This window comes from Paramormyrops kingsleyae, chromosome 5 (assembly GCF_048594095.1).
Source record: "Paramormyrops kingsleyae isolate MSU_618 chromosome 5, PKINGS_0.4, whole genome shotgun sequence".
In the NCBI taxonomy this organism is placed as follows: Eukaryota; Metazoa; Chordata; class Actinopteri; order Osteoglossiformes; family Mormyridae; genus Paramormyrops; species Paramormyrops kingsleyae.
The window spans coordinates 73485-89195 of record NC_132801.1 but is presented as its reverse complement, the minus strand read 5'-3'; positions in this window follow the sequence as shown (position 1 = coordinate 89195).

Genomic DNA, 15711 nt, shown 5'->3' with positions numbered 1-15711 from the left:
AGGCTAACCCTAGGCCAGATATCCTAACAGTTATTACGGATTGCATCAATAGGCTAACCCTAGGCCAGATTTCCTAACAGATATTACGAATTGCATCAATAGGCTAACCCTAGGCCGGATTCCCTAAGAGTTATTACGAATTGCATCAATAGGCTAACCCTAGGCCAGATATCCTAACAGTTATTACGGATTGCATCAATAGGCTAACCCTAGGCCTGATTCCCTAACAGTTATTACGGATTGCATCAATAGGCTAACCCTAGGCCAGATTCCCTAACAGTTATTACGGATTGCATCAATATGGTAACCCTAGGCCAGATGTCACAAGAGGTATTATTTGGACTTATGCAACAGATATCATAACAGTCATTACGGATTGCATCAATAGGCTAACCCTAGGCCAGATTCCATAACAGTTATTACGGATTGCATGAATATGGCAACCCTAGGCCAGATTCCATAACAGTTATTACGGATTGCATCAATAGGCTAACCCTAGGCCAGATGTCACAACAGGTATTATTTGGACATGCAACAGATATTGTAACAGTTATTACGGATTGCATCAATAGGCTAACCCTAGGCCAGATATCCTAACAGTTATTACGGATTGCATCAATAGGCTAACCCTAGGCCAGATTTCCTAACAGATATTACGAATTGCATCAATAGGCTAACCCTAGGCCAGATTCCCTAACAGTTATTACGGATTGCATCAATAGGCTAACCCTAGGCCAGATGTCACAACAGGTATTATTTGGACATGCAACAGATATTGTAACAGTTATTACGGATTGCATCAATAGGCTAACCCTAGGCCAGATATCGTAACAGTTATTACGGATTGCATAAATAGGCTAACCCTAGGCCAGATATCATAACAGTTATTACGGATTGCATCAATAGGCTAACCCTAGGCCTGATTCCCTAACAGTTATTACGGATTGCATCAATAGGCTAACCCTAGGCCAGATGTCACAAGAGGTATTATTTGGACATGCAACAGATATTGTAACAGTTATTACGGATTGCATCAATAGGCTAACCCTAGGCCAGATATCCTAACAGTTATTACGGATTGCATCAATAGGCTAACCCTAGGCCAGATTTCCTAACAGATATTACGAATTGCATCAATAGGCTAACCCTAGGCCGGATTCCCTAAGAGTTATTACGAATTGCATCAATAGGCTAACCCTAGGCCAGATTCCCTAAGAGTTATTACGAATTGCATCAATAGGCTAACCCTAGGCCAGATATCCTAACAGTTATTACGGATTGCATCAATAGGCTAACCCTAGGCCTGATTCCCTAACAGTTATTACGGATTGCATCAATAGGCTAACCCTAGGCCAGATGTCACAACAGGTATTATTTGGACATGCAACAGATATTGTAACAGTTATTATGGATTGCATCAATAGGCTAACCCTAGGCCAGATATCCTAACAGTTATTACAGATTGCATCAATAGGCTAACCCTAGGCCAGATTCCCTAACAGTTATTACGGATTGCATCAATAGGCTAACCCTAGGCCAGATGTCACAACAGGTATTATTTGGACATGCAACAGATATTGTAACAGTTATTACGGATTGCATCAATAGGCTAACCCTAGGCCAGATATCATAACAGTTATTACGGATTGCATCAATTGGCTAACCCTAGGCCAGATATCCTAACAGTTATTACAGATTGCATCAATAGGCTAACCCTAGGCCAGATTCCCTAACAGTTATTACGGATTGCATCAATAGGCTAACCCTAGGCCAGACCCCCTAAGAGTTATTATGGATTGCATCAATAGGCTAACCCTAGGCCAGATTCCCTAACAGTTATTACGGATTGCATCAATAGGCTAACCCTAGGCCAGATGTCACAACAGGTATTATTTGGACATGCAACAGATATTGTAACAGTTATTACGGATTGCGTCAATAGGCTAACCCTAGGCCAGATATCATAACAGTTATTACAGATTGCATCAATTGGCTAACCCTAGGCCAGATATCCTAACAGTTATTACAGATTGCATCAATAGGCTAACCCTAGGCCAGATTCCCTAACAGTTATTACGGATTGCATCAATAGGCTAACCCTAGGCCAGACCCCCTAAGAGTTATTATGGATTGCATCAATAGGCTAACCCTAGGCCAGATTCCCTAACAGTTATTACGGATTGCAAAAATAGGCTAACCCTAGGCCAGATGTCACAACAGGTATTATTTGGACATGCAACAGATATTGTAACAGTTATTACGGATTGCATCAATAGGCTAACCCTAGGCCAGATATCCTAACAGTTATTACAGATTGCATCAATAGGCTAACCCTAGGCCAGATTCCCTAACAGTTATTACGGATTGCATCAATAGGCTAACCCTAGGCCAGATGTCACAACAGGTATTATTTGGACATGCAACAGATATTGTAACAGTTATTACGGATTGCATCAATAGGCTAACCCTAGGCCAGATATCATAACAGTTATTACGGATTGCATCAATTGGCTAACCCTAGGCCAGATATCCTAACAGTTATTACAGATTGCATCAATAGGCTAACCCTAGGCCAGATTCCCTAACAGTTATTACGGATTGCATCAATAGGCTAACCCTAGGCCAGACCCCCTAAGAGTTATTATGGATTGCATCAATAGGCTAACCCTAGGCCAGATTCCCTAACAGTTATTACGGATTGCATCAATAGGCTAACCCTAGGCCAGATGTCACAACAGGTATTATTTGGACATGCAACAGATATTGTAACAGTTATTACGGATTGCATCAATAGGCTAACCCTAGGCCAGATATCCTAACAGTTATTACAGATTGCATCAATAGGCTAACCCTAGGCCAGATTCCCTAACAGTTATTACGGATTGCATCAATAGGCTAACCCTAGGCCAGACCCCCTAAGAGTTATTATGGATTGCATCAATCGGCTAACCCTAGGCCAGATTCCCTAACAGTTATTACGGATTGCATCAATAGGCTAACCCTAGGCCAGATGTCACAACAGGTATTATTTGGACATGCAACAGATATTGTAACAGTTATTACGGATTGCATCAATAGGCTAACCCTAGGCCAGATATCCTAACAGTTATTACGGATTGCATCAATAGGCTAACCCTAGGCCAGATTTCCTAACAGATATTACGAATTGCATCAATAGGCTAACCATAGGCCAGATATCCTAACAGTTATTACGGATTGCATCAATAGGCTAACCCTAGGCCAGATTTCCTAACAGATATTACGAATTGCATCAATAGGCTAACCCTAGGCCGGATTCCCTAAGAGTTATTACGAATTGCATCAATAGGCTAACCCTAGGCCAGATATCCTAACAGTTATTACGGATTGCATCAATAGGCTAACCCTAGGCCTGATTCCCTAACAGTTATTACGGATTGCATCAATAGGCTAACCCTAGGCCAGATTCCCTAACAGTTATTACGGATTGCATCAATATGGTAACCCTAGGCCAGATGTCACAAGAGGTATTATTTGGACTTATGCAACAGATATCATAACAGTCATTACGGATTGCATCAATAGGCTAACCCTAGGCCAGATTCCATAACAGTTATTACGGATTGCATGAATATGGCAACCCTAGGCCAGATTCCATAACAGTTATTACGGATTGCATCAATAGGCTAACCCTAGGCCAGATTCCCTAACAGTTATTATGGATTGCATCAATAGGCTAACCTTAGCCCAGGTTATATTTGTACTGATGCGACCGATGTCCTAACAGTTATTACCAATTACATCAATATGGTAACCATAGGCCAGATGTTATAACAGTTATTACAGATTATATCAATATGGTAACCCTAGGCCATATAGATTTCGGCGTTTTGCGTCCCAGTTCCCTAGGCAATGTTACGCATTTCTTAAACAAGGTAACCCTAGGCCAGATTTTAGAATAGGTATTATGTTCAGCCAGAAGTCCTGTATCATATTACAGATAACCTAAACCAGAACACCTACGGATCCAGTGTAGTGAAGGTAGTAAAGCTGTAATCATTAATTGCCAATTCCCTATTCTTGATTGCAGATTACATAATTAGGCTAACCCTAGGCCAGATTTTAGAATAGGCATTATGTACGTACAGAAGTCCTATATCATATTACAGATAACCTAAACCAGAACACCTACGGATCCATTGTAGTGAAGGTAGTAAAGCTGTAATCATTAATTGCCAATTCCCTATTCTTGATTGCAGATTACATAATTAGGCTAACCCTAGGCCAGATTTTAGAATAGGCATTATGTACGTACAGAAGTCCTATATCATATTACAGATAACCTAAACCAGAACACCTACGGATCCATTGTAGTGAAGGTAGTAAAGCTGTAATCATTAATTGCCAATTCCCTATTCTTGATTGCAGATTACATAATTAGGCTAACCCTAGGCCAGATTTTAGAATAGGCATTATGTACATACAGAAGTCCTATATCATATTACAGATAACCTAAACCAGAACACCTACGGATCCATTGTAGTGAAGGTAGTAAAGCTGTAATCATTTATTGCCAATTCCCTATTCTTAATTGCAGATTATATAATTAGGCTAACCCTAGGCCAGATTTTAAAATAGGCTTTATGTACGGACAGAAGTCCTATATCATATTACAGATAACCTAAACCAGAACACCTATGGATCCACTGTAGTGAAGGTAGTGAAGCTGTAACCAGAAAATCCCAATTCCCTATTCTTAATTGCAGAATACATAAGTAGGCTGACCGAGGCCATATAGATTTCGGCGTTTTGCGTCCCAGTTCCCTAGCATTATTACGCATTTGTTAAAGAAGGTAACCCTAGGCCAGATTTTAGAATAGGTATTATGCACGGCCAGAAGTCCTGTATCATATTACAGATACCCTAAACCAGAATACCTATAGATCGAGTGTAGTGAAGGTAGTGAAGCTGTAACTAATAATAAAGATTCAGTTCCTTGTCCTAGGGTGACATCAAGTGGTCAAACGGTGGTACTTCAGCCACTAACCTAGAAAAGTAGGGATTACGGCCGGAATTATAGGTATGGTGGCCTGGACCGTTAGGGAGGCCGTAATATTTAGCTATGGTTAGGGCCAGGGCACTAATTAGGGTTAGGGTTAGGGTTAGGGTTAGGGTTAGGGTTAGGGTTAGGGTTATGCCCCTACCCTGATTTTTAGGTTTATTTTACTGAACTTCATATCCAATTTGGCTTGGACTCGTTGAAATTATGTACCAACAGTGGTAATATGTAAAAAAATGTAGCATATATGGCCCGTCAATTAGAAAACCCTGTACAGTCCATAATATAGCACAAACAGAGATATTATTTACATTTTGGCTTTCTGCACATTTCCCTGGAAATAAATACCGTTTTTTGACACCAGGGGTCATCTCTGAGTAAAAGTCCAAAATATGATGTTTATTTTACAGCTTTTACATAAATACTATCTTGCGCCCTCTCGCGGCGTAGTTTCCCACCACTAGAGGGCGTTTTTCCCAGTCAGCCAAAAATTACACCTTAATGTTCTGGATCTCTAACTACTACTTCACAGATTTCCTAAGTTAAAGAACACATTTGATATGACTAACCACACACTTGCTAAGTTAAAGTACTGATTTTTTTCTTTAGGCTGACCATGCCAGTAACAGCCATAACATCATATTTATTTTCCTTATATCACACTATTACTTATTCTTGCCACATTGGCTAAGTCTAATTCTGCATTTTAACTATATGCCTCAATATAACCGGAGGGGGCATCACAGCCAGGCCGTACGAGCCAGAGGTCTGAAATTTGACCTGCTTTACCATGATATATGTCTGACCAAGTGTGCCTAGTCTCATGAGTGCAGCACTTACGAAAGAGCCGCAGTGGGTTTTACAATTTGCTAAGGCTTCCCATGCAACTCAATGGAGACATACGGAAAACTGGGCCTCAAGTGAACATGAGGGGGCGTGACGACCGAGCCGTACAAGCTAGAGGTCTGAAATTCAGTATGCTGAAACCACATACATGTGTCATCAAGTGTGCCAAATTTCAGGAGTGCACGCCATTCATAACATCTTTGGTGATCTTGTCAATTGAAGCTTTTAATGCACATAGAAGGGAACAGGCACAAGGCCTTAGACTGTCAAGTGTCATAAGTGCAGCACTTTCCGTCTGTCAGTAAAAGTCCAAAATATCATGTTTATTTTCTAGCTTTTTACAGAAATGCTCTCTTGTGCCCTCTCGCAGCGTAATTTTCCACCACTAGAGGGCGTATTTCCCAGTCAGCCAATAATTACACCTTAATGTTCCGGATCTCTAACTACTGCTTCACAGATTTCCTAAGTTAAAGAACAAATTCGATATCACTAACCACACACTTGCTAAGTTAAAGTACTGATTTTTCATTAGGTTGACATTAAGTAACAGCCATAACATAACATTAATTTTCCTAATCTCACGCAATAACTTGTCCTTGCCAGATTTGCTAAGTGGAAGTACGAATTTCAATGTGAAAGCAAGACATTACAGTTTATAAACGGTTAATTTCTGTTTGGTCATCTTTTAGCACAATAGCCATAATTTCACAGTGATTGGTCGTAGTTTACACATATATCCCCTCTCACACCACCAGGGGCGCCACTTGTTCACTATTAGGGGGCATCTTCAGTCTTGGCCGCAATATCATGGTTATCTTCCTGATCTTACCCTGTAATTTTTCCTTGCCAGATCTGCTAAGTGGAAGTACGCATTTCATCATTAGCCTAACCTTAAACCGCATTTGCTAAGTGTAGTTTCCTAGGTTTCTAGTCATTACAGCTGTTAAACATTGTTGTCTTGCACTTTGCTTCAGATACTTATACATCACGGCTTCTAAACATCTAATCCGTAGATGTCTAGTCATAATGGATTTTAAACCTTGCATCTCTGGACTTTCACACTTGACATATATAGATGTTGACCTGATGGAACACCATCATGGAAGTGGTAATGTGAAAGCGAGACATTACAGTTTATAAACGGTTAATTTCCGTCTGGTCATCTTTTAGCACAATAGCCATAATTTCACAGTGATTGGTCGTAGTTTACACATATATCCCCTCTCACACCACCAGGGGCGCCACTTGTTCACTATTAGGGGGCATCTTCAGTCGTGGCCGCAATATCATGGTTATCTTCCTGATCTTACCCTGTAATTTTTCCTTGCCAGATCTGCTAAGTGGAAGTACGCATTTCATCATTAGCCTAACCTTAAACCGCATTTGCTAAGTGTAGTTTCCTAGGTTTCTAGTCATTACAGCTGTTAAACATTGTTGTCTTGCACTTTGCTTCAGATACTTATACATCACGGCTTCTAAACATCTAATCCGTAGATGTCTAGTCATAATGGATTTTAAACCTTGCATCTCTGGACTTTCACACTTGACATATATAGATGTTGACCTGATGGAACACCATCATGGAAGTGGTAATGTGAAAGCGAGACATTACAGTTTATAAACGGTTAATTTCCGTCTGGTCATCTTTTAGCACAATAGCCATAATTTCACAGTGATTGGTCGTAGTTTACACATATATCCCCTCTCACACCACCAGGGGCGCCACTTGTTCACTATTAGGGGGCATCTTCAGTCGTGGCCGCAATATCATGGTTATCTTCCTGATCTTACTCTGTAATTTTTCCTTGCCAGATCTGCTAAGTGGAAGTACGCATTTCATCATTAGCCTAACCTTAAACCACATTTGCTAAGTGTAGTTCCCTAGGTTTCTAGTCATTACAGCTGTTAAACATTGTTGTCTTGCACTTTGCTTCAGATAATTATACATCACGGCTTCTAAACATCTAATCCGTAGATGTCTAGTCATAATGGATTTTAAACCTTGCATCTCTGGACTTTCATGCTTGACATATGTAGACGTTGACCTGATGAAACATCATCATGGAAGTGGTAATGTGAAAGCGAGATATTACAGTTTATACACGGTTAATTTCTGTTTGGTCATGTTTTAGCACAATAGCCATAATTTCACAGTGATTGGTCGTAGTTTACACATATATCCCCTCTCACACCACCAGGGGTGCCACTTGTCCACTATTAGGGGGCATCTTTAGTCGTGGCCAGAAGATCACGGTGCTTTCTGGAGCTTAAACATATCCCTCCTGTCACCACTGGGGGCACCAGTGCTGCATCGTAATGTTTTGCTTTTGACCTCCAATGGGCTTTTGGGCTTACAATTGAATGGGGACCTGAATAACTTTTAGCTTCAAACAAATACGAGGGGGCATCACGGCGTAGCCGTAGGAGCTAGTGGTCTCAAATTCGGCAAGCACAAACTAGATGCACATCTGAACAAGTGTGCCAAGTTTCATGGGCACAGCACTTACCAAAGTCCCGAAGTGACCTTTTGAATTTGCCATGGTCGGTAATGCAAGTGAATGGGGACACTAGGCCTCAAACTAACATAAGGGGGCATCACGGCCGAGCCGTGCGAGCTAGTGGTCTGAGATTTGGCAGGCATAAACTACATATATGCAAGGTCTAGCGTGCCAAGTTTCATGAGCGTACGCCGTACAGAACATGTTTGGTGGACCTGTTGATTTGTTTTTAATGCACACAGAGGGAATATCCCTCCTTTCACCACTGGGGGCACCACTTGGTGCGCTCTTGATTGACAGCCAGAGTGTCACGTTGTAAAGTGGTTTGGTGACAAAGTGTGGAAACGACAAACTGAGACATTACAGCTTTTAAACGTTTAATTTCTGTTTGGTCATCTTTGAGCACAAAAGCCAGAATTTCACAGTGATTGGTCGCAGTTTACACATATATCCCCTCTCACACCACCAGGGGCGCCACTAGTTCCACCATTAGGCAGCATCTTGAGTCGTGGCCAGAAGATCACGGTGCTTTCTTGATCTTAAACGTGTCCCTCCTGTCACCACTGGGGGCGCCATTTGCTCCGTCAGTAGGGGGCGCCTTTGAGTCACAGCCAGGATATTATGGTGCTTTTGTAGATCTTACACATAGAGACTGAAGTTAAATCAGTGCAGCTCTTACCACACAGTTGCAGTCAGCTTTTTAACTCAGAGCGACAATATCACAGTGATATTGTGGACATTACATGTCAATAATTTTGATGCTTTTCTACATCTTACACAAGTCTGTAGCGTAAGGTCCTTCTTAAGGTATATGGCGAACCAAACCTGCACAAAATATTTTAGGTGAGGCATTATCAAAATAGTTATATAAATGTGACATCACCTCCCTTGACTTTACACACACCTAGAGATATAACCCCAATCAAAGTCTGTCCCACTGTGTGATGATTAAGTACAGATCCAGGGCCACTCAGAAGCTACGGACACAATGGGAGCAGAGTCTAGACTCATGAGTATCAGGCATGCCTCACACACCAGAAGTCCAGCTCCTCTCCCCTTACCCACAATGCACCTGAACACACAGAGCCAGCCCATGCATCATGTGACCCAAGGTGACAGTCTGATGCCACCGAGATTATCCTTAGAAAGCTTTCTGAAGACCCGTTGCAGGAAACGGACACACTTCACAGCCATACTGTCACTGTGCTTTCTGGATCTCACACATATACCTACTTTCCCCACTGGGGGCGCCACTTGTCCATTAAGCAAGGAGCGCATTTTTAGTCACAGCCAGGATATCACGGTGCTTTTCTAGATCTTACACTTTTGATTGACAGCCATAGTGTCACTGTGCTTTCTGGATCTCACACATATCACTACTTTCTCCACTGGGGGCGCCACTTGTCCATTAAGCAAGGAGCACATTTTTAGTCACACCCAGGATATCACGGTGCTTTTCTAGATCTTACATTTTTGATTGACAGCCACTGTGCTTTCTTGATCTCACACATATCACTACTTTCTCCACTGGGGGCGCCACTTGTCCATTAAGCAAGGAGCGCATTTAAGTCACAGCCAAGATATCACGATGCTTTTCCAGATCTTACAGTTTTGATTGACAGCCACAGTGTCACTGTTCTTCCTAGATCTCAAAACAAATCTCTCCTTTCTCCACTGGGGGCACCTGTGCTACATCAGTATGGTGTGCTTTTAAGTCAGCCAGGATGTCACGGTGCTTTTCTTGATTGGACTTATATCTCTCTTTTCACCACTGGGGGCGCCACATGGTCTGTCAATAGGGGGCGCTTTTAAGTCACAGACACAATGTCATGGTGCTTTTCTCTATCATACATATATCCCTCCTTTCGCCACTGGTGGCGCCACTTGCTCCGTCTGTAGGGGGCGCTTTTGAGTCACGGACATGATGTCACGGCGCTTTCCTGGATTATACATATATCCCTCCTTTCACCACTGGGGGCGCCACTTGTTTTCTGTCAGTATGGTGCGCTTTCGATTGACAGCCAGTGTCCCGGTGTAACGCGGTTTGGTGACAAAGTGTGGAAACTGAGACATTACAGCTTTTAAACGTTTCATTTCCGTTTGGTCATCTTTGAGCACAAAAGCCAGAATTTCACAGTGATTGGTCGCAGTTTACACATATATCCCCTCTCACACCACCAGGGGCGCCACTAGTTCCACCATTAGGCAACATCTTGAGTCGTAGCCAGAAGATCACGGTGCTTTCTAGATCTTAAACGTATCCCTCCTGTCACCACTGGGGGCGCCACTTGCTCCGTCTGTAGGGGGCGCTTTTGAGTCGCGGACCCTTACCAAAGTCCCGCAGTGGACCTTTAAATTTGCTAACATAGGCAATGTTAAGTCAATGGAGACATTAAAAACTAGGCCTCAAACTAAGCTGACCGGCCGCTACGGCCGAACCGTACGAGCTAGGGCTCTGAAATTCGGCGTGCTCATATAAGATATAAGTTTCAACTAATGTGCAAAGTTTCAAGAATGCAGAAGTTACAGAACATGTGTGGGGGCCATGTACGTTTACATTTTATATCACTTTTAAGCGCTAAAGTGGCAGGTAACCTGAGGGGGTCCTGCAGCTGAACCGTGTGAGCTAGGGGCTTGAAATTTCACACACATAAACTAGTTACATGTATGAATATGTGTGCCAAGTTTCATTAGCGCAGCCCTTACCCCTGAGCTGCAGTGGGCTTTAGAGTTTGCTAACTTAGGCAATGTTATGTCAATGGAGACATTAAAAACTAGGCCTCAAACGAAGCTGACCGGCCGCTACGGCCGAACCGTACAAGCTAGGGGTCTGCAATTCGGCATGCTCATACTAGATATAAGTATGAATTAAGGTGTCAAGTTTCAAGAATGCATCACTTACAGGACATGTATGGGGGCCATGTAGGTTTACATTTTAAATCACTTTTAAGCGGTAAAGTGGCAGGTAACCTGAGGGGGTCCTGTGGCTGAACCGTGTGAGCTAGGGGCTTGAAATTTCACACAGATAAACTAGTTACATGTATGAATAATTGTGCCAAGTTTCATTAGCGCTGAGCCGCAGTGGCCTTTTTAGTTTGGTAAAGTTGCTAATGGAAGCTAATGCGCACGTAAAAAACTAGGCCTCAAACAAAGCTGTTACGGCCCAGTCGTGTGACCTAGGAAGCTGAAATTTGGCATGCATAAACTAGATCTATGTATGAATTAGTGTGCCAAGTTTCATTAGTGCAGCACTTACCACTGAGCCGCAGTGGGCTTTAGAGTTTGCTAACTTAGGCGACATATGCCAATGCGAAGACATGAGACTAGGCCTCAAACGAAGCTGACCGGCCGCTACGGCCGAACCGTACGAGCTAGGGCTCTGAAATTCGGCGTGCTCATACTAGATATAAGTATGAATTGACTTGCCAAGTTTCAAGAAAGCAGCACATACAGAACAAGTTTGCGGGCCATGTAGGTTTACATTTTAAATCGCTTTTAAGCGCTAAAGTGGCGGGTAACCTGAGAGGGTCCTGCAGCTGAACCGTGTGAGCTAGGGGCTTGAAATTTCACACAGATAAACTACTTACTGGTATGAATAAGTGTGCCAAGTTTCATTAGCGCAGCCCTTACCACTGAGCCGCAGTGGGCTTTAGAATTTGGCAAGTTAGGCAATGTTAAGTCTATGGAGACATTAAAAACTAGGCCTCAAACGAAGCTGACCGGCCGCTACGGCCGAACCGTACGAGCTAGGGCTCTGAAATTCGGTGTGCTCATACTAGATATTAGTATGAATTAACGTGCCAAGTTTGAAGAATGCAGCAGTTACAGAACATGTATGGGGGCCATGTAGGTTTACATTTTAAATCACTTTTAAGTGGCAGGTAACCTGAGGGGGTCCTGGGGGCGCCACTTGCTCCGTCTGTAGGGGGCGCTTTTGAGTCACTAACATGATGCTTCTCTTGATTGTACATGTATTACTACTTTCGCCACTGGGGGCACCACTAGCTCTGTCTGTAGGGGGCGCTTTTGAGTCACGGACACAATGTCACAGTGCATTTCTGGATTATACATATATCCCACCTTTCGCCACTGGGGGCGCCACTTGCTCTGTCTGTAGGGGGCGCATTTGAGTCGCGGACACGATGTCACGGTGCTTTTGTGGATTATACATATATCCCTCCTTTTGCCACTGGGGGCGCCACTTGCTCCCCCCGTAGGGGGCGCTTTTGAGTCACTGACATGTTATCTGGTTTATTGATTTTCAATCAGCATCAATTAGGCAATGGCTCTACGGAGGAGCGACGTAGGACGACGGGTCAAAGTTCACCAGAAACTACGAGTCCTTCCGCCCAAGTCCCTCCATACACGTCCTTGTAAATTATGCCCCCGTCCTGCACAGAGAAGCGGTTTCCCCACATCAAAGAGGCCAACTTTGCACTCTATGGGTGCTCTCCATATTAGAGCCAATTAGCAGATATCTCGGCGGCGGAGCGACGTAGGGGGACGGGTCAAAGATCAACCGACACCGGACATCGGCGGCGCAAAGTCCCGCCATACATGTCCGTTAAAATTATGTCCCCTTCATATGGTAGGGGCACAATTCAATAATATTTCACCTCGTCTCGGCCAAAAAATGGGGGTACGGGTCTAGGCCCTCTACCCCATGCCGAAAGGCTGCCGAAGCTCGGAGGGGACGTCGTTAGAAAAATGATCATATCTGCAGTTTGGTTAGAGATAGAGGTCTGAAATTTGGATCACTGATGTGGGAGGGTGGTCTGCATCAGTGACCCGAATTTGGGGGGTCTAGACCACACGGGACAGGTCTCATTGACCATTTAGTTTCAGGTGGTCTCACGGCCGGCCCGTTTGAGCTTGGAGCGTGAGATTTGGTAAGGTGGAGCCACACGGAGGTCTATATCACATACTGGAGAATCGGCTGTGTAGGCCTCACTGCTAGGCCGCAAAGTACATAAAGGTACCTGCGCCCTAGGCCGTGTGACCCAGAGGCCTGGATTTTTTACAGCACACACATGGGACATTGATGACCACACCTGTAAAGTTTCATGGATGTAGACCTCACACAACAGTCTTTACAGGCCCTCAAAGTCAGTGAGGTCGGCAATGTTAAGTCAATGGAGGCACCCCACCTGTCATTCACAGCCCATAACTCTGGCTAGGAGTGGCCTAGAAACACCATTCAAAGTGCTACTAAAACTACAGAGTCTGCCCTTCAATTACGTGTACAGATATCCCCTTAATTAGCAGATCTTCATTTCGAACAAGCGGCTTTACTTTTGGTGGCCTTTCGGTGACCTTCACAAAATGCATCGTGCAGTTCCGGATATGCGCGTTATGGCTTCAGGGGGGCCTACGGCCGACTCGTACGACTTGCAGGTCTGAAATTTGGCACACATAAACTAGATACCTTGAGGAATAACTGTGCCAAGTCTGATGACTGTGGCCCTTACCAAAGTCCCGCAGTGGACCTTTAAATTTGCTAACATAGGCAATGTTAAGTCAATGGAGACATTAAAAACTAGGCCTCAAACGAAGCTGACCGGCCGCTACGGCCGAACCGTACGAGCTAGGGCGCTGAAATTCGGCGTGCTCATACTAGATATAAGTATGAATTGACGTGCCAAGTTTCAAGAATGCAGCAGTTACAGAACATGTGTGGGGGCCATGTAGGTTTACATTTTAAATCGCTTTTAAGCGCTAAAGTGGCGGGTAACCTGAGAGGGTCCTGCAGCTGAACCGTGTGAGCTAGGGGCTTGAAATTTCACATAGATAAACTAGTGACATGTATGAATAAGTGTGCCAAGTTTCATTAGCGCAGCCCTTACCACTCAGCCGCAGTGGCCTTTTTAGTTTGGTAAAGTTGCTAATGGAAGCTAATGCGCAGGTAAAAAACTAGGCCTCAAACAAAGCTGACGGGCTGTTACGGCCCAGTCGTGTGACCTAGGAAGCTGAAATTTGGCATGCATAAACTAGATCTATGTATGAATTAGTGTGCCAAGTTTCATTAGTGCAGCACTTACCACTGAGCCGCAGTGGGCTTTAGAGTTTGCTAACTTAGGCGACATATGCCAATGCGAAGACATGAGACTAGGCCTCAAACGAAGCTGACCGGCTGCTACGGCCGAACCGTACGAGCTAGGGCTCTGAAATTCGGCGTGCTCATACTAGATATAAGTATGAATTGACGTGCCAAGTTCCAAGAATGCAGCAGTTACAAAACATGTGTGGGGGCCATGTAGGTTTACATTTTAAATCGCTTTTAAGCGCTAAAGTGGCGGGTAACCTGAGAGGGTCCTGCAGCTGAACCGTGTGAGCTAGGGGCTTGAAATTTCACATAGATAAACTAGTGACATGTATGAATAAGTGTGCCAAGTTTCATTAGCGCAGCCCTTACCACTCAGCCGCAGTGGCCTTTTTAGTTTGGTAAAGTTGCTAATGGAAGCTAATGCGCAGGTAAAAAACTAGGCCTCAAACAAAGCTGATGGGCTGTTACGGCCCAGTCGTGTGACCTAGGAAGCTGAAATTTGGCATGCATAAACTAGATCTATGTATGAATTAGTGTGCCAAGTTTCATTAGTGCAGCACTTACCACTGAGCCGCAGTGGGCTTTAGAGTTTGCTAACTTAGGCGACATATGCCAATGCGAAGACATGAGACTAGGCCTCAAACTTAGCTGACACGCCGCTACGGCCGAACCGTACGAGCTAGGGCTCTGAAATTCGGCGTGCTCATACTAGATATAAGTATGAATTGACGTGCCAAGTTTCAAGAAAGCAGCAGTTACAGAACAAGTTTGCGGGCCATGTAGGTTTACATTTTAAATCGCTTTTAAGCGCTAAAGTGGCGGGTAACCTGAGAGGGTCCTGCAGCTGAACCGTGTGAGCTAGGGGCTTGAAATTTCACACAGATAAACTACTTACTGGTATGAATAAGTGTGCCAAGTTTCATTAGCGCAGCCCTTACCACTCAGCCGCAGTGGCCTTTTTAGTTTGGTAAAGTTGCTAATGGAAGCTAATGCGCAGGTAAAAAACTAGGCCTCAAACAAAGCTGATGGGCTGTTACGGCCCAGTCGTGTGACCTAGGAAGCTGAAATTTGGCATGCATAAACTAGATTTATGTATGAATTAGTGTGCCAAGTTTCATTAGTGCAGCACTTACCACTGAGCCGCAGTGGGCTTTAGAGTTTGCTAACTTAGGCGACATATGCCAATGCGAAGACATGAGACTAGGCCTCAAACTTAGCTGACACGCCGCTACGGCCGAACCGTACGAGCTAGGGCTCTGAAATTCGGCGTGCTCATACTAGATATA